Source organism: Pinus tabuliformis, chromosome 8 (assembly GCF_031772625.1).
Source record: "Pinus tabuliformis cultivar Carrire ecotype Pingquan chromosome 8, CPIR1, whole genome shotgun sequence".
NCBI classification, from domain to species: domain Eukaryota; kingdom Viridiplantae; phylum Streptophyta; class Pinopsida; order Pinales; family Pinaceae; genus Pinus; species Pinus tabuliformis.
This window is the reverse complement of record NC_142294.1, coordinates 1504974328-1504993586: the sequence shown is the minus strand read 5'-3', so window position 1 is coordinate 1504993586 and position 19259 is coordinate 1504974328. Positions and strand designations below refer to the sequence as shown.

The 19259-nt window shown below is 33.2% G+C and overlaps 1 pseudogene; it reads left to right on the top strand.

The window, feature by feature from the left end:
* The first annotated feature begins 1031 nt into the window (after positions 1-1031).
* Positions 1032-1775, top strand: LOC149241559 (pathogenesis-related protein PR-1 pseudogene; annotated as a pseudogene).
* The last annotated feature ends 17484 nt before the right edge of the window (positions 1776-19259 follow it).

Below are 19259 nucleotides of genomic sequence, written 5' to 3'. Positions count from 1 at the left end.
TATTGCAATAAGCAGAATCTAGTAACACAATGACATTGAAATATCTAGTAACATATATTTGTGATTTATAGGTAAGTCTTGTCTTCTCATGTTTTCATAAATTATTTTTGTTGATTATTAATAGCATCTATTTATATAATTAGTTGTATGTTTTGAATTCCTTGTGGCTACAAAGGTTTTATGATTCAATTTTCCTATTAACCACTATTAATTTAGTATTAACGAATGCAAATTATAATTTTATGCAATTTTTTTAATAAAACATAATTTTTAACTTTAAAAAAAACTAACCTACTAGTTATTTTTAATAAACTCAAAAATACTTATATATTCTTCCATGAAAATTAACTTTTCTCTTGATTATTTTTTTTATTAAAAATTTATCTTATTTTGAATTTTTTTTATCACAAGAAGTAAATAATATTTCTTATAGATATGTTGCAAGGTGTATTTCCAATATTTCCCAATGATTTAGCATAATACTTAGTTTATTGATCTATCTTCCCATTGAAAATAAATTTTCTGATTATTCATAATGTTTAATATTGATCTGTTTCTTGTCATTCATACCTTATTTATATGACTGGATTCTATACTGACACAGATGCTTCTTAGGAAAAAAAGCTGATATCAGGTTTTTTTCCCTTTATTCTTCCTAGGATAAGCTGGCAATTTCTTATTCGCTTTTATGGTTGGTCAATGTGGTTACCACCAAAATACGTTACTTACTTCTATAGATGCTCTGTGACGTCGGGTTGAATTTATCTGGAGAATCATATCTGAATGTTTCAATATCTACAACCATAGCCAGTGACCCAGAAGCAAACCAGGTCAACCTCTAAAGTCATGTATTGCACGTTCAGTTTATGCTTTTGATTTAGTCCTTCGAATTCTTCAGAAACGTGTTATGATATACTTATCAACAGAAATTGTTAAATATAGATGGAGTTATCTTCTCCAGGTTCATGATATAATTATCAACAGAAATGGTTAAATATAGATCGAGTTATGTTCTACATGTTCGAACGTCGATGGGAAATTCATGGGCCCCTTCATTTGTTGGGAAGCCACTAACATCCCAAACGTTAAATTGTTCCAATAAGATTATAAACGTACTAGCGTACCTTGAGATTTTCAGTGCATCTTGTTCGATTTCCGTTCTGCAGACTGACTTTATGAAACGCACAATGTTAAAAGTAGTCTGCTCAGAGATTGTTCTCTGTATAAGCCTACTTTACTTGCTGCTGCTCCGTTATGCTGTGAATGCAGCGGGTTCTCCGGCAGCACCAGGACATCCAGCGCCTGACCGTTTCAATAGAACAACGGTCATATTCCATAAGGGGTTATCTGTGTACAACAACAGTAAAGCTCAACAGTTTTTGGACCTACAGAACCAGGCAAGGGCTCAGGTCGGAGAGCCCCCACTGGTATGGGACGAGAGGGTTGCCGGATATGCACGGTGGTACGCAGAACGGAGGCGGAGTGATTGTGCATTAAGGCACTCGTTCGGTCCGTACGGGGAGAACATATTCTGGGGAAGTGGCAGGAATTGGCAGCCCCATGATGCTGTTGTTGCGTGGGTTAGTGAGAAGAAGTACTACGATTATGGAAAGAACTCGTGCATCGGAGATGAGATGTGTGGCCACTACACGCAGATCGTGTGGAAGAATACAAGAAGTGTTGGCTGTGCAAGGGTTGTTTGTTACAACGGTCAGGTTTTCATGACGTGCAATTACTTTCCACCAGGAAATTACCTCGGGCAGAAGCCGTATTAGGCGGTCTGGCCCTCCTGCTTATTGTTGAATAACGCGCAGTTAAAGTACTGTATTCTCTACCATTATCAGCCTGTCTGATGTAGTTCTGCCCGAAGTTGTGAATTGAAGATAAATCAATGAATCTATCTTCACGACATCATAAGCTCTGTTGATTAACGAGACAATCTGAATTGATTTAAATACAGATATTATGAATTTTGCGAAGTGTGTAATAATAAACGTAGAGAAACATCTGTGTTATAGGTTTTGCCACCTTCGGATATAGGAGCCCTTTTGAAAGTAAGGCTTCGAAAGAGGACACGCTCTGTAAAATTGTGACATGTGCTCGAAGGAAGGAAAGCCATTAAAATTTTCCGACAAAAACCACTGTGGGTTGGTGTGGACTGTAGAAGCGTGAAACTACACGATGGGGTTGGTACTGAGTAACAAGGGGTCGAGGAAACCCGACGTCATAGTAACTTAACTCGAATTCTTTCCATTCCACCACCCCACATACATATATTTTGTATTTTAATCATGCGTTTAAATTCATTTAAATTTTATCCGGAATAATCTCTGCAGGATGCCACTGTGAATTCCGATAACATGAACATCAACGGAAGAAAAAGAACAACGCATGAAACAAAGTAATAAACCGTCCTAAATTCTAACTTGCAAAATTGTTTAACGAGTAACTTCAATACATAATTAGTCGGCTTACATTTACACATTCGAAATGTGCTATTACAATGCAATCAACAGAGATGTTAACTTCTTTGCACATTTTGCAAATCTCAAATGCCCCCATTCAAATTGAAAAAAAATGTATTGTTGTATTTACACTGGTGCATTGCATTTAAATTCTAAAACAGTTGGAATTTTGGGTATTGTATTATTGGTTGGTTTTAAAAAATGTTGTAATCAAAATGTTGTATAGATAAAGTTTATGTGACTATTAAAATATTGTAATTCGTAATTGTTATGGAAGGGGAGATAAAAACCTAGGGGAAATAAAAACATAGTAAGTGTTTTGTGTTTTACAATTAAAATTTACAAAGATGCTAAATGATACAAAGTCAACGTTACAACTTAGATAGATTTTTTTTTTTTCTTTTAAGAGTAATGCAATGATGGCTACTAAAAGGGTTTTTTGGATTAAAATTTCAGAAGTTGCAGCGAAGAAAATCAATGGAATTGCAGCAATAGAAACTAATTGTACATTAAAAGAATTTTATATACTAATTATTGGTTAATGTTATCTAGTAATAATAAGCTAAGGAAGGCCCACTACTTTAACCAGATACTTAGATAGACCATGACGAAATCAACATTGAGCAATTGGAGCAAAAAAGATTTATTACAAAGAATAGAAAAATTACACAACAATTCAAGAGTAAATTCTTCCTTCTCTTCCTCTCTACCTATGTTGCAAAGGAAGCTAAGTATTATACAAAAGGGCTTTCCATCTAAACCAAGTGAAATATCAGACGACCAGCTCGAGAAATTAGACAACTCATCTTGCTAAAATAGTTTGTTTAGAAATTCGTATGAATTAAACAAAATCTGACATTGGCAACTAAGTTGTCCTTCTTAATCGGTCATCAAATTTCCTTTGTAATATTTGATTATGAGAAATTCATGTTCATCGTACAACTGAAGTATTGATTGACAACCTGGCGTAGTATGCCAAAGTTGGAACAATGAAAGTTGTAGCAATGCAAAGTCTAGGGACTTTGTCCACAACATGGCATTGATGAGTTGCACCAGCTTCATTAGTCGTGGGAAAATTGCAATATTCTTTTTTGTAAGTGGCTATAACAAAGTTGTAGCAACCCAAAGGAGCTGCAATAATGGCATGGATGAGAATTGTAACACTTTCTTGTCTTGGTCTGAGGATTTGCACATCTGTGTGTTGGCTAGCATCGCCTGTTATGAGGTCAACTCGTGTTGCTTCGACATGAAGGAGTTGCGACCACCAACTTTTGCTCTTACCTTATAGTGCTAGTATGAATGATGGCAATTTCACAACATGATGGACAAAATAAATGTAAAAATGGCGAGAAAGAGATTATTCATACCTACACCACAAGTAGTAATAAAGGGTGCAACAAGCATAAGGAAAGAATGAAAAGTGGAAGAATGACATCAAAAAGGTTATGGGTGGGTGTTGAAAAATGTGCCAATTTGAGCACCCATCAAGTATTATTATATTTGGTTGATTGTAGTTGATTATAATTGATTATAGTTGATATTGTTTCACTATCTTAAAATATGTTTGAGTGTGTCAAACAGTGACTATTGTCAACTAAAAATTATTATGCTTGATTATGATTGAATATAGTAGACAGTGTTGATAATGTTGATGATTGTTGACTATGGTTGACTATTAATGATTTTGTTTGACTATGGCTTATTATTGTTAACAATAGTTCTTATTGGTTCATTATTCTTGATTATAGAGTATGGTTATCTATGGTTGACCATGGTTGCTTATAATTGAATATGGTTGATAATGATTTTTGTGGTGACTTGGTTGAAATTTTTACCATGGAGACAAATTGTATTTCATTAAGGTCTATTTCCATGAGATACAATAGAATATTAAAAAAAATAGAACAATGCATCATAGTGCATAGTACATCTAAAACACCCTTGGTTATGAAATCCAATTTGTATTAGAGATGGTGTGTATCACTGCATATTGTGTATCAGACCTAAAATTTTACTCTGGCAAAAACATACAACTTGATTGTAGAATAGACATTACAATATTTTGTTCATTGTAGATTATTAAAATTGATTATGGTTGATAATATTTGACTATGGAAAATATGTTTGAGTGTGTCAATGATTAACTACTATTATGTAAAAGTGACTACATGCTCCCCTTAACACCTTGGAATGATATGCAAAAACCACCTTGTTTGGAGTATATCAAAATGAGAAAAGATAAAGAACCTATTTTTTATGTGTTCTTTTCAAATTAATTTTTCCTCTATATAGTGTACTTTAATAACAATTGATACGATGTGATAAAGTGTTTGTTAGTTTGAAATAAACTTTGAATGAGTGAGATCCACCGCAAGGAAAGGAAACTTTTATGTGATGAAAGATAAGGAAAAAAAAAACTCCTTCATCACGAGGATGGGAAAAATTCTAAAATGGTATTGTGTAAAGTGATTTTAATAATGAAAAGGAACCATAATGTTTTAAATTAAAATAATAGAAACTTTTTTATTTAACAATCACCAAAATTTGTGTAATTTTTTGTGAAATTATGTGTATTATATATCACAACTTTTCAAAGAATATAAGAGGAATTGTCAATGATCCAGTAGGATCCTTAATAGTCTAAAAATCGAAGTCCTTCGATTGCAGTGAAACTAGTACCAAAGGAAAGAGCACATCACAAGATTTCCAACGGTGTAAATGGCGCCTTAATCCGAGCTCATATGCGAAAATTATGCACAATCAAAGTTTTTCTCAAAGTTGGCAAAAAGATATAATTTAGCTACCGCTAGATAAATTTGGGTCAGTGGCAAATTGGTGGCCCTGCCAAATCATTGACCAAATTTGACAATGCTTGGATAATTTTGAGGAGGTGTTAGTGATGGTTAAAGTTAGAGAAATGACCAAAATTGGTAGCATAGCACAAAATTTTGTGGTGTTGACATGGACCAACTGCTAGTCACCATGTGGCCTAATCATGGAGTGCCAAGTGGCGCCCCACAGTTAGCCACTTGTGCCCAACCAACTACAACTAGTGGAAAACCAAACTTGGTTAACATTTGGAGGGTTAACGATTCTAATAACAAAAATTATATATATTATAGATTCAACAGTTTGGCGGTTGGTTTAATCAAACATATCACTCGACAATTTAAATATATATGTTACGGGAATCATTTTAATATTAAACAATAACCAACATTTTAAATGGATACAGATTGACATGAACAGTTGGCAGCCCTACCAACTAACCTCAAACAATACAACCTAACTAAAAGTGTTTTATTCGGTGGTCTAGTGAATTAAAACTACATATATGTCATATTTGGGACAATCCCACCAATGTGAACTGACAGTGATATAAGATGATACATAAAAAAAATGAGTGTGGGTCTACGGGTTTGAACCAACGATCACGTAGAACAAAATGTTTTAACAAATATCTATGATCCAGTCTTCTAGTGGGTTGGCCTATTTAAACTCTGCTGGAAAAATAATATCTTAACCCATGTCATTGGAAATCAATGGGAATGGAGTAGAGGTTGACTGTGGAACCAGGGTTGAAAAGGGGGGCAACCAGTCGAGGTCGGAACCAGGAGGATAATGGTGGAACACTGCACACTAAAAACAAGAAGTTTGGGTTCCACGAGGAGGAATATTCTTGAGAATATTCTTATGAAAAATATGGATGGAATAAAATATTCCAGAAGGGGCTAGAGTTGCAGCTGAAAAAATATAATCAAATTTACTCATTTTGCTCAAATTTTTGCAAATATGGAAATGGTGTAGTCTATTCTTTCATATTTGCAACAAATATTAGGGGTCATAGCAGAGGCCCACACTCTTCATAAATTTTTGGGTAAAAAAGTTTGAGGCAACAATGCACCACTTGAAAGTGGGTCATTTTTACAGTCAAAATTGTAAGTAGGACAAGACAAACCTACTGGTGTTGTGATTGCGAAGATTTAAGTTGTCAAATTGCAATTCACTCCATATGGAGGTATAATGATATATTTTGTCATGTACTTTCCTTTATTTTTGATGAGATGAATGAAGCAGCCTTCCCACTATTGAAGGAGGTCCCGAAGACATAGTCCACACTAGAAAAACTATGTTATCAAACTTTTGTACGAATTGTCTTTATGGTATCCTTTATTTTTCTTCTTCTTTAAGTGTTCTCACATATGCATTTTAAATGCCCTTTTATGAAATTTTTCTAACATTGATTGAAGAACATATCTTGGATAATGTTGGTACTAGAGGCATATTGGATCATGTTTGGTATCAGAGTGGTATTTTCATTGATGTGAATTACGAGTGTGAATGATAACTAGATCCAAGCTTTAAAGAGGTAAAAGAAAACTCAAGTCTTTTGACCTAGAGATTGGGCTTGCAATTGGAAGAAGGAAAAGGGGAGATGATGATGCTTGTATTAAGGAAGAGAAAGTTGTGGGTAAAGCTTTGTTCAACATTGAAAATAAGGTAGACATATTTTTAGATTATGAGAGGAAATTGATAAAGAAGGAAAATAAGAAGGAAGATAAACTAGAGGACAATTATTTGGTAATTCAAGGAAATTGAGGAGAACCTCTTGAACCTCCATCTCAATATTCTAGTGAATGTTCTACTTATTCATATTCTTCTCATCATTTTACTAATCATCCTAGAAAAGCTTCTGGAAATCATTTTTCTAAGTTGTATGTAAACTTTGATTTAACCATGTTTAATAAAGAATCTTATGCAAAAATGCTAAATAATTATATTAGATAGATTGAACTGTAATGTAGAATATAATATATAGTAAAGGATGAGGTCAAGGTCCAATTAGCATATCTTTTGATTGTGAGGCACTGCTCTCATATGGTGGGAGAGAAAACTTCAAAAAAGTAGCAAGCATGTGGGTTAACTCTTTTCTTCTTGGTCTGAATTTGTTTCTACTTTAAAAGGAAAATTTTATCCATTACAATATTGACAGAAAGCCACGATAGAATGGAAACATTTGCGACATGGAAAAGCTCAAGATGCTCAACATTTCACAAATGAATTTAGGAAGCAAGTATTAGTGTTGGGAATTCATTTAGATTCACCTAATACTTTGATGAAATATATTGGATCTTTATATAATTGTCTTCGATGTTTATTATTATTGCATGAACCCAATACTTTTTATGTGACCAGTGTGAAAGTCGTTCACTTTGAAAGTAGAGGAAAGTATGAACAAGGCAACCATGCAAAGAAGACAATGACAAGAAGGAAAAGGGAAGCAAATCCCTCTTGAAATCATTGTGAGAAAGAAGGGCATGATGAGGAGCATTGCTGGGAACTTCATCCAAAATTTAAGGCAAAGGGGAATGGTATAAAATGGAAGCAGAAAATTGTTGCTATGGTACAACATGACCTAGATTTCGATTGAAGTAAAGAGATGAAGATCACAGTTGTTGTGATTGCAAGTGATAGATCGATTCAATTGGGTCCTGATTCTGGTGATGAGACAAAGATTGCAATGATTGTTGTACCAAAGATGAGAAGAGAATCAAAGACTGCATGGCTCCAAGAACTTGAGGAGACCAACCAGAGAATTCAAGTAGAGAAGGTCAAACTAAGAGGAATTTTACAAGAAGAAGAAGAGGATAAGTGGAGATTGCAGCTTAAGTTATGAGCCAAGGAAGAGGCATTGGAAAATTTGAAGCACAGTGAGGGACTAGTTAAGCCATCATCACCCACTTTAGAATCTGCAACTGAGGTAAACATTGTCAATGATTCTTTAGTTTCATGTTCTCATTATGATGGTGATTTTGGTACATTTGAAAATCACAATACAAACATTAGTTCATGTTTAATGAAGAATATGGGATATGAAAGAAAATTCATAGGTTTTAATGTCCAAGGAATTTTGAATCCTATCCAAGTGGTGGAACTACCTTGACATGTAGGACTAGGCTATGTCAAAAAGGATATGGGACATTCTCCAAGATCATCAATGAAAGACACTCCAAACACATGGAGATGGGATATTCTTCAAGTGACAAGCCCGAGATACTACAAGATGTTGAAAGCACATCACAACATTCTAGTGATAGTGAGAATTTCAAAGGAAGAGCTAAGGAAAGATCTCCTCGCTAGGCGATCACTAAGGACATCGATTTACGAAAGAACGTAAAGAAGGAATGGAGGATAAAAATACATTTCAACCATTGCTACAAGGGTGGACATCAGAGATCCACTTGTTGGTAGCTCCATCGAAAGCTACATCGAAATAAGGACAGGGAGCATATGAAATCATCTATAAAGGAACCAACCAATGAAGCAGTACAAAAAGGAAGCCAACTATAGGAGGAAATCCCATTATCCCGTTTAGGTCAGAGATGGGTATCCTTTTTAAGTAGTTTAACATGGCCACCATTGTAAATCACATGTTGCGATTTTTTTGTAAATTTGATGAGGTGTATAGCATCACTTGTGTATGCAACATGGTGACATTTTTCCTTTTAGTTGGATAGCATGGGTGATGGTTTTTATAGAAAAATTTGACCATCGGTGTGTTATAAATTGTTGGAAAGTATGACCTTTAAAGTTGAACATGTATTGGTAGCTACATATTTGCATATTGATACAAGTGTCTGTTTCATCACTTTTGACTCTGAAGTACAAAGGTGAAGGAGAAGGTGTGTCAAGGGAATTTGTTATGAGGATAGAGAGTGCAGTACCTTTTATACATTTCGAGGACCAAAAGTCCTTTATTGCAAAGGAATGATCTAGGTAGATGCATAATGGCCCAAAAATCAAGGCCCTTAGGTCACAACAAATCTAGGACTAGATAGAAGACCTCATCACAAGATTTCCAATGACACAAACAATTCCTCAATCTGAGTTCATATGTGAAATTTATCCCCGGATAAAGTTCTAATTAGAGTTGGAAAAAAGATAGAATTTGGTTGTTTCTAGATAAATTTGGGTCAGCACCAAATTGGCAGCCCGACAACATTAGTGGCAAAATTTGGCAATGCTCAGATACATTTTGAGGAGGCGTTAGTCATGGTTAAAGTTGGAGAAACCACCAAAATTTGAAGAATACCACTAAATTTTCCAATGCTTACGTGGACCAATCGGTGGTCGCCACATGGCCCAATCACTAGGTGCCACATTGCACCCTGTAGTTGACCACATAAGCCCAACCAACCACAACAGGTGGTAGACCAAACTTGGTTAACATTTGACGGGCTCACGGTTCAAATAATAGAAATTATATATATATATATATATATATATATATATATATATATATATATATATATATATATATATATATATATATATATATATATATTAACTTTAACAGTTTCAGTGGCCGATTTAAGCAAACATATCACCTCACGGTTTAAATGTATGTTATGGGAGGTGGCTTACTATTAAACGACAATAACTGTTTTAAATGGTTATGGCTCGATGTAAACAATTGTTGGACTACCAAGTTGTTGACCCTGCCAACTAGCCATGAACAATACACCCCAATCAACCTTGTTTTATTTAGTGGGCAAATGAATTAAAACAATATATATCTCATATTTGGAGTGGTCCTGTCAATGGCAAATGACATTAATATAATATGATACATAAAAATAAATTACCATAGATATGTGAGTTCGAAACAATGACCATGCAGAAGATAATTTTTTGATGAATACCTGCTAGCGAGTCTACCAACTGGCTGGCCTTTATAAAAAGATTTGACACAATAATATTTAAGCCTATACCATTTCAAATTGACAGGAACTAAGCTGAGGTTGATGATATAACTAAGGCCATGAAGGGGAGAAATTAGTCTAAGTTGGAACTAGGAGGCTGATGGTGGAACCCCACACTCCAGGAACCAAGAGCCAGGGTTCCCGGAGGAGGAATATTTCTGAGGATATTCTTAGTCAAAATCTGCATGGAATCTAAAAGATTCCCTCAGGGGACAGAGGTATAGGTGGAAAAATATAGTCAAGGTTATACTCATTTTGCTCAGAATTTCGCAAGGATCACAATTGTGTAGTCTATTTTTCCATTTGAGCAACAGATCTTGGGTTCATGGAAGAAACTTGCAATATCTATTAATTATTGGTCATGATGTTCGAGACAACAATGAACATTTCAAAAGTGGGTCATGTTTATAATTAAAAGTCTCAAGAGTACAAGGAAGACCTTCTAGTGCTTTGATTGTTTTTATTTGAGTAGTCAAATTTCAAGTCACTCCCTAGATGGAGATATAATGATGTACTTTTTTATCAGATGAATGAAGTGGCCTCTACACTATTGAAGTCGGGCATAGAGACATAGTCCACACTGGAAGAACTCCATTATTAAACTTTTGTGTGCATTTTCTTTATCATGCCATTTATGTTGTTTCTTCTTTAAGTGTTTGCACATATGGTTTTTACATGCTCTTTTATGCAATTATTCTAACATCAACTGAAGAAAATATATTAGATAATGTTGGTATTTGGGGTAGAACAGATCAGTGAACAATATAAATAAAGTTAATCCAACAAGTTAATCAAGATTAATGCATCAATCTAGATTTGAAATTTTATAGATTGTAAATAATCTATTGATTTCAATGTATTTGATTGACCCCCTTATACAAAAGAGGTTCATGACACAACATGACTTGTGATTTTTTTGTCTTATGCTAAATCTATTGATGGTCAACTAATAGGTATTTCATTGCTAGAGATGAAGTTACCACGGAGAGGTTTAGATATAATTCAACAAAGGAAGTCTTCTTATGTTTCTAAAATATAGAGTAAATGCACAAACACATGTTTCAAGTAAGTAAATGAGGACCAAAATTTTGAAATTTATATTTCCATATATAAAGCTAAATAATTCATTCCATTGCTATTGAATATGCATATTTAAACGCCTTCAAAGAAGAATAAAAGGAGGAAATTTTAGGCTAATTTTTCTTATATGTGCCAGGTTTTGATCAATGTAATGTCACTTCTCACATCCCTAAATTTTCATCTCCCTATACCACATTTTATAATAGAAACAATGTGGTACGTTAAAGTTGTTTGGCTGTGTAAAAGATTAACTATTTTTAGGTAAAAGCAAATATTGTTGAGTATGATGGTTGAATTTTCTTGAGTACATATCATAATGGTTAACTATGGTTAAATGTAGAATGACTTTAAATAACTTTGGGTACTAATGGTTCATGATGGTTGATGATGGTTTACTATACTAGAACATGTTGATAGCATTGTCAATAGTTTATTCTTACTGACATACTTGACTTTACTCTAGTATACATCTTACTAGTTAACGATGGTAGATTCTAGATTCAACATGCTTATTTTTGGTTGCTCATGATTAACTATAACTGACTATGGTTGATATTCTTTGATTATATTAAAACCAGTTTGAGTGTGCCAAGGATTAATTACTGCTAACTAAAATTCAATATGGTGTAGTATACGTTGCAATTTATTTGAGTTGAGATCATAATGGTTAAGTATGATTGATTATAGGTTGACTTTGTCTTACGTTGGCGAACAATACTTAATGATGATTCACTATGACTAACTATACTAGAGAAAAATAATAAGGTTGATCATTCTTGACTATGTTTGATTAATTTTGATTTTGGTTAACAATGAATAATTATTATTGACAATACTTGAATTTGGCTCATTATAGTTCTTAATGGTCAACCATGCTTATTGTAGATTGAGTATGATTATCTTTGATTCATTGTAGTTGATTATTAGTGATTATAATTCACTATGATTAATCATGTTTGATTACGATTAAACATGTTTGAGTGTGTTAAATATTAATTATTTTTTAGTAAATGTGACTATCTGCTCCTACTAATACTTTAGAATGAAATGAACCCAAAAAATAATGTTTGGGATGTATCACAAAGAAAAATGTTTATGCATCTTTACCTAATATATTATTTTAAAATTATTTTCTTTTACTCTATCACATTTAAAGAAATTTACATGTCATGTAATGTAATACATGCCATTTTGAACACAATATTGAAAAAATGTGATGGATCAAACCAAAAGGAAACATTTAGATGATGCAACGTGCTGAGAGGGAAAAAAAGGGTATCACATAATGTGGTGCAACAATATTTTTTTTAGCACGGTACAAAACAACATGATTAAAACCGAGTTTGAAACGCTATTCCATGAGAAAAGGTAGGTAAAGTGTGAAATTGAAGTTTGGGTCTTCTTTGATGTCGTTTGGTACAAACGTAAAAACTGGTTGATGTGTGTTCGATGTTTGACATGATAATATTTAATTAAAATAATATAATTACCTTTTATGTCATAAGTAAAAATATGAATATCCACTCTTACATTGAATATTATTATATTTTTTATTATAAATATTCATTCTAATTCTTTAATAATAATAATAAAATACTAAATATTTTGTAATTAAATGCTAAGTAAACTAAATATTTTATAGTTAAATGCTAAGTTTTCTTTGGTTCATGTGTTATATTATATATTTAAAATTTAACAAATTTTTAAGTGGATAATTTATTTTTACAAATGAGAGGGACACACATTTTTATTTTGGGAGATACTAAGAAAATTAACCATTTTCTAAGGATGAGGACGATTTGTGGGAGAGGTCGAGGTGGCTTGATAGGTTTAACAAAGGAATCGGGTATAAAACTAATAACCATTCGATTTTCCTTGAGCATGCTATGAAGCACAACGAATTTCTTCACCTATTATAGGTTCAGAATATGCTAAGTGGTCTCAAGCCACTACGCCTAATTGGTGTGATTGACATACAACCAAAATAAGCTCGAGTTGGCCATCAATAGGCAAAATTAGGTAAGGTGGTGGATCTAGGGATTTTATATACAACTCATAGCTACTATTTTTCTATTCCAGATATTTGAATGGGACAATGAATTAGGTTTCCTTGAGTAGGGTGAAACAAAATATGTTATCTATGAAAGATATTATGGTTGTAGGATCAAGCTTAAAAATATATATATATTTTTTGTTTGTTAGTTTTTCCAAAATGGGTGAAGATTTTTTTTGTTAGTTTTTCCAAAATGGGTGAAGAAATTTACCATGCTTCATATTATGTATCGTTGTTAGATTTATATCGTAAAACCAACCATCCTTGATTATACTCAGGATGGCAAATTTCTTCATCGAAAACCAGCAACCATTCCATTTTTCTTGAGCATAATCTAAAGCATTTCCATCTTCTTTGACTATACCGTGAAGGATGGTAAATTTCTTCAACTAAAACCAACAACCATTCCATTTTTCTTGAGCATACTCTAAACCTGGGTAAATTTATTCACCTATTTAATTATTATTGCACGTTAAGTGTCCTCAAGCCATTGAATCTAATTGGGTGTAGTTAGTATCCACCAAATGTAAGCTCCATGGTAAATCAAGTAAGATGGTGGATCTTAGGCTCTTATCTAGAGTTAACAATGATACCAACTTGTGTCTTTTCCAATAAACCTTAATCAGAGATGCCCATAAATGGAAAGCATGCTTTCAGGGTATAAAACCAAGAACCATTCGATGTTGCTAGAGAACAGTCTGAAGCACAGTAAATTTATTCACCTATTTTAGGTTTATTAAGGTTCCTCCGTGTGGGGCAGAGCTAAATGTGCTATATGTGCAAAATACTATGGTTGTAATATTCAAGCTTAAGAAAATAAATATGTTATTAGTTTTCACTTTTTCATTTTGTTTATAAGCCTCCTTGTTAATGATACACATGGTTTAGATGAGGTGATTATCTCACCTTGATGTTTTACGATATCTAAATAGTGTAGTGTAGTTTAAATTCAATTTTGTAGTGTGCTTCTAAATTTTTTTATCATAGAATTATACATTAATTAGCTTTCATTTTTCTTTCTTTTAAATTTACTGTTTTTAACTAATTGAGCTGGAATGAGGAATAGTTCTGGTGACACCAAGCACCTCGCTTTCACTAAATTATTCGATCACTTTTTGGGACAAAATTATTCAATTCCTTTTTGATGGCTATGACAAATATCTTGCCTTTAAACATAACTTAGTTTTTAACATTTTTAATATCTTAAAATATTCAAGTTAATTAGGTCATAGGTGTGGTTTATATTGGAATTTGGTTTGAGGAATTTTAATTTTTTAATAAAGGAATGAAAAAAATGTGATTTCAAGATAATATTCTTTGTCTACTACACTATCCAACTACACTATCCAATAGATGATATGATAAGTATTTTGAACAGTTTTCAGTGTCAGGCAAAAGAACAATAAATTAAATTTAAATATTATTTAATTTTCCACATGTTCATAGAGCTTGGAATTGAATTGTTTCATTTTGGTTTAGGTGGGTCACCATAATCAATACCCTCTAGAGCTTCAACAACACACTTTTGGCCCCTTTCGTTTCCTTGGTTCGATGTGGAGATTGAAAGAGAGATTTTATGTGCCATGAATTCAATCTTAATCGAATGTCGATCCACCACCACGGTTGTTTTACCCTCCATAATATACATATACTCTCTTTATGTTTTTCAAAGATGTCAATTTTTATATGAATGTTGTCACCATAGTATTAAAAACTGGCCGAGCTAACTGGTTATTGGTCTAACCGGCCGGTTAGCAGGCCCACTGGTTGGAACCGGTCAGACACCTTGTTTGGCCAAAAATGGGAGCTAACTGGTCTAACCAGCCGATTTAGGATAGAATCGGCCGGTTTGTGGTCAAACCGGCCGGTTTTGTCCTAAATCAGTCGGTTTATTGCCAGGGAAAGTATAACCCCCACAAAATGCATTTTTGTGAGTTTTGAAGCTGTCTTGAGGGAAATTTGGGGTTGTTTTCCACCAAAAATAGTCCCTCGAAGAAAAACGTGCCTACCCTCTCATTTTTCCTGACACATTTCAACCCTAAAAATGTTGGCAATTAATGGTAATGTTAAATTCTTAAAGTAAAAGTGACATTTCCTTTAATTTTCATTTTCATCATTTTACTTAAATTTTTAATATTACCATGAAATGACTCAGGATGTTTGAGAGTGGTTTCGATCTCATTGGATTTCATATGGAGAAACTACAATTTTAGATTTCACTCAAAATTAAGCAGACTTAATGGTTTTTAGGATTTCATGGTTTAGGGGTAAGCAATAAATGCAATAGGAGCTCCAAATGATGAGCAAAGCTCCTGACGTAGATCCCATTATGTTGGACGATATTGATCCAACATCAGAATGGGTGGAGGAGACTAAAGAACCTGTGTTTGAGGCTGATTTTGATATCGACATGACTTTAGCGGGGAACGAAGCAGATTATGTGGCAGCATTAGAACCAGGATCAGTAGAGGCATCAAGGAAAGGAAAAGAACCAATGGAAGGCACTAGTCATGAAGGTCGACAAAGTCATGCTTCCATTAGGTCCACTTCTATTATTATTGGTGGCATTGATACTGAGGTTGCAGATCAGGCTGAGGCATCCTTAGAATCTGAACCAGATGATGTCTATCTAGCTCCTAATGATGATCTTGTGGCTAGTAGTGGTGATGAACTTGATGATTGATCATGTGTACACTGTAGACTTGTAGTAGGCCAATGGACTCATAGCTTGCAACATTGTTTTTGGACTTTATAGGCCATTTAGAGCCTCATTGCTTATGTATTTTGCTATTTTTTTGATGATATGTATTGCACTCAGTGCCATTTTGATATATTCACCTTTACATGGTATATAAATGAGAAAACTTTGCATATTTTGTCTCTATTAGTTTTGAATCATGGTTTTAAATCCTAAAAATGGTTTTGTTTCATTAAAAAATAATTATTTAATGTATTTTTCTAAAACCGATTTGTTTAGATCAAACCAGTCCTAGTTAGGCCGGTTCTGGTCAGTAAACCGATTCATTAGGTGGACCGGTCTGGTCACCAGTTCTGATTTTAAAAACTATGGTTTTCGCTAACTATTCTATAGCTCTTAGAAATAAATGGTGACCAACAATGAAAATTCAACAAACAAACAAACAAGTATACATGCTTAATTTATATAGAGTATTGTTTAAGGTAGTATTGAGTCCATATTTTTTAAAAACAGTCACAACTTTTGTCTTTTTTGTTGTGTGGTTCTAAGCAAGTTAACATTCGCATAACAACACATTCTCTAAGCAGCAAGGATAAGATAAAGAAGCCTACCATAGCTGAAACCACTATGCTCCCCATTGATATAGTCCATCTCTATGACCTAAAATATGTTTTAATGCCAGAGGCATGGAGAGATCTTATTATAGAGAAAGAAAGAAGAAAACTGGTTGCACTACTTCCGAAAGGGCAAAGCAATGTAGTGGAACCTCTATTGAATGGGCAAACATTATGTTTAGAAACCTAATGATACAATGGGGATCCAGTGTCTACATCAAACAAAAATATCATAATACTTTACCATGAAAGAAATCTGCATTGAAATAATGCCAATCTAAATACTTTAAATACATGAAATTATATCATGAGGCTTATGTTGCTACCTAGTAGGAATTGAGCCAAGTTTTTTTGAAGAGCTCAAAAGATGGAGGGAGAAACAATTAAGAAAATAAAATTACAAATATAACGACTTTTGTACTACTTCTAAATTGGGAGGAGGATTTTTGTTCCAATGCATCTAATTTCATGAGGTTTTGTTTTAGAACCTTTCTATGATTAGTTAGTGACTTATAACTATAATTCCATCTGTTTTTAGCATAGATTTACCATAACCTTGTGATGGTTTTTAAAAAGAATTAATTTACAATAAGCTTGTGACTTTGTTTACTTTTTCATTTAAAAGTGTTACACCTTATTTTTTAGTAACTCTTAAAGTATTATCCGGTAATTACGTTTTGTTTGCTAATGTTTGAAGCTAGTTCCACCTTTAGGCCCTAGAGGCAAGCACAATGGTCATTGCCTCAGCTACCAGGGGATTTTTGGCTTGAACGAAATATTTGGAATTGTTAGAACCTAAGGATGTTTATTATTATTGCAATAGGTTTGACTTTGTTTAATGTATCTATGTATGGATTAGTTAATTTGATGCCTACTTTGTATATCAACAACAATATCTACAACATTTATTAATATGACTATGATAGTATATTTTACTTTACATTTATTTAGGTGAAATTCAACATGGATTTTAGTAACCGTAATTATAAATTTCCCCATTTTAGAAATATGCTTTGATTTAATAAAAACATTAAAAACATAGCCAAAATAAAAAAATTCCCACAATAAATTTAGATTAAAATAAAGACATTCAAATTAGATTAAACTCCAAATCAAACTTCCAAATCAAAATTTAAATAAAAAGACCTAACACTAACACTAGGTCAAAAGGAAAAAGCATACTCCAACTTATAAAACTTTTCAAAACCATGTGAAAAGAAGAAATTTTTCAGCACACAATAGCTTTCAGAACATAAAAATTGAGTTTTATAATAGATTTTGTCAATGTAGTGAATGAAGAAGACTTGAAAATTAAACAAAACACAAATAAAGAAAATAATAATGTCATATATATAAAACTTAAACGTCACTTTTCTATTGCGTTTAAGTTTGACATGATTGCAACATCTGTTCTAAGAAATATTAAACATAGATTATATTTATCTATTAGTTCTATTCGCAAATGTATCGAATGTCTCTATTTTTTAATGCAATTTAAAGTGAACTTTTGTAACTGAAAAAGAAATGGTGACTGCATACGCTGCAAGTCTCTACCAATTGCTTTTGTCGGGTGATTGCGTTTTGCAATTGTTGTTGTTCCATGACTTAAATAGGTTTCATAATCACAAATATCAAACAACTCAACACTATAGAGATGGTTACATCCACCTTAATTATGTATTTATTTTTCCATTGAAACAAATAATATATATGTGTACAAGCCCAAATAAACTCCACAATGAAAGAACACAAGGAAAGAGCATCATACTAATGATAAAATTACTTATTTATACGTGTGCAATCTAGGTATAAGACAGTTGTGTCTCGGTAACTTATTATCCGTAAAAATGGAATGTAAAACTAATTACATATTATACAATATATAATAACAATCCCAAAGGATTATTTAACATTCCTCCCTTAATCCAAAGGGACATCTGACATACTGAGTAACATTCTGAATTTTTCAAACTTTTCACATCCCAGTAACTTTGTAAATACGTCTACGATCTGCTCTGAAGTATGACAATGTGTCAGATGAATAACTTTGGCATCAACATAATGTCGAATAAAGTGATATTCAGTGTTAATATGATTGTTTTGATCATGAAACTTGGGATTCTTTGCCAACTGAATTGCAAAAGAGTTGTCGACGAGTAGTGGAGTTGAAGCCTTTTGTTTCTCCTACAAATCTTCAAGTATTTTGTGAGGCCAGATGATTTCTTTTGTAGTTTGAGTTGCTGCAACATATTGGGCTTAAGTGGTAGAATTAGCAGTAACAGATTTCTTGCATGATCTCCAATGATGGTTGTTGATCCAAGACTCATCAAATAACTAGAAGTAGAGACTCCATTCTCCTTATCTCCATGAAAATCAAAATCTGAATAGCCGGTGAGATGGAAATCTACAATTTTGGAATTTTTTATGCCATATGTTCGAGTGTCTTTCAAATATTTGAGCACTCGCTTTGCTACATTCCAATGACCTTCACATGGCTTATGCATGAACCTGGAAAGTATCCCCACAACAAAAGCTATGTTAGGTCGAGTAATATTTAGAAAATTTAAACTTCCAACAAGTTTCCTG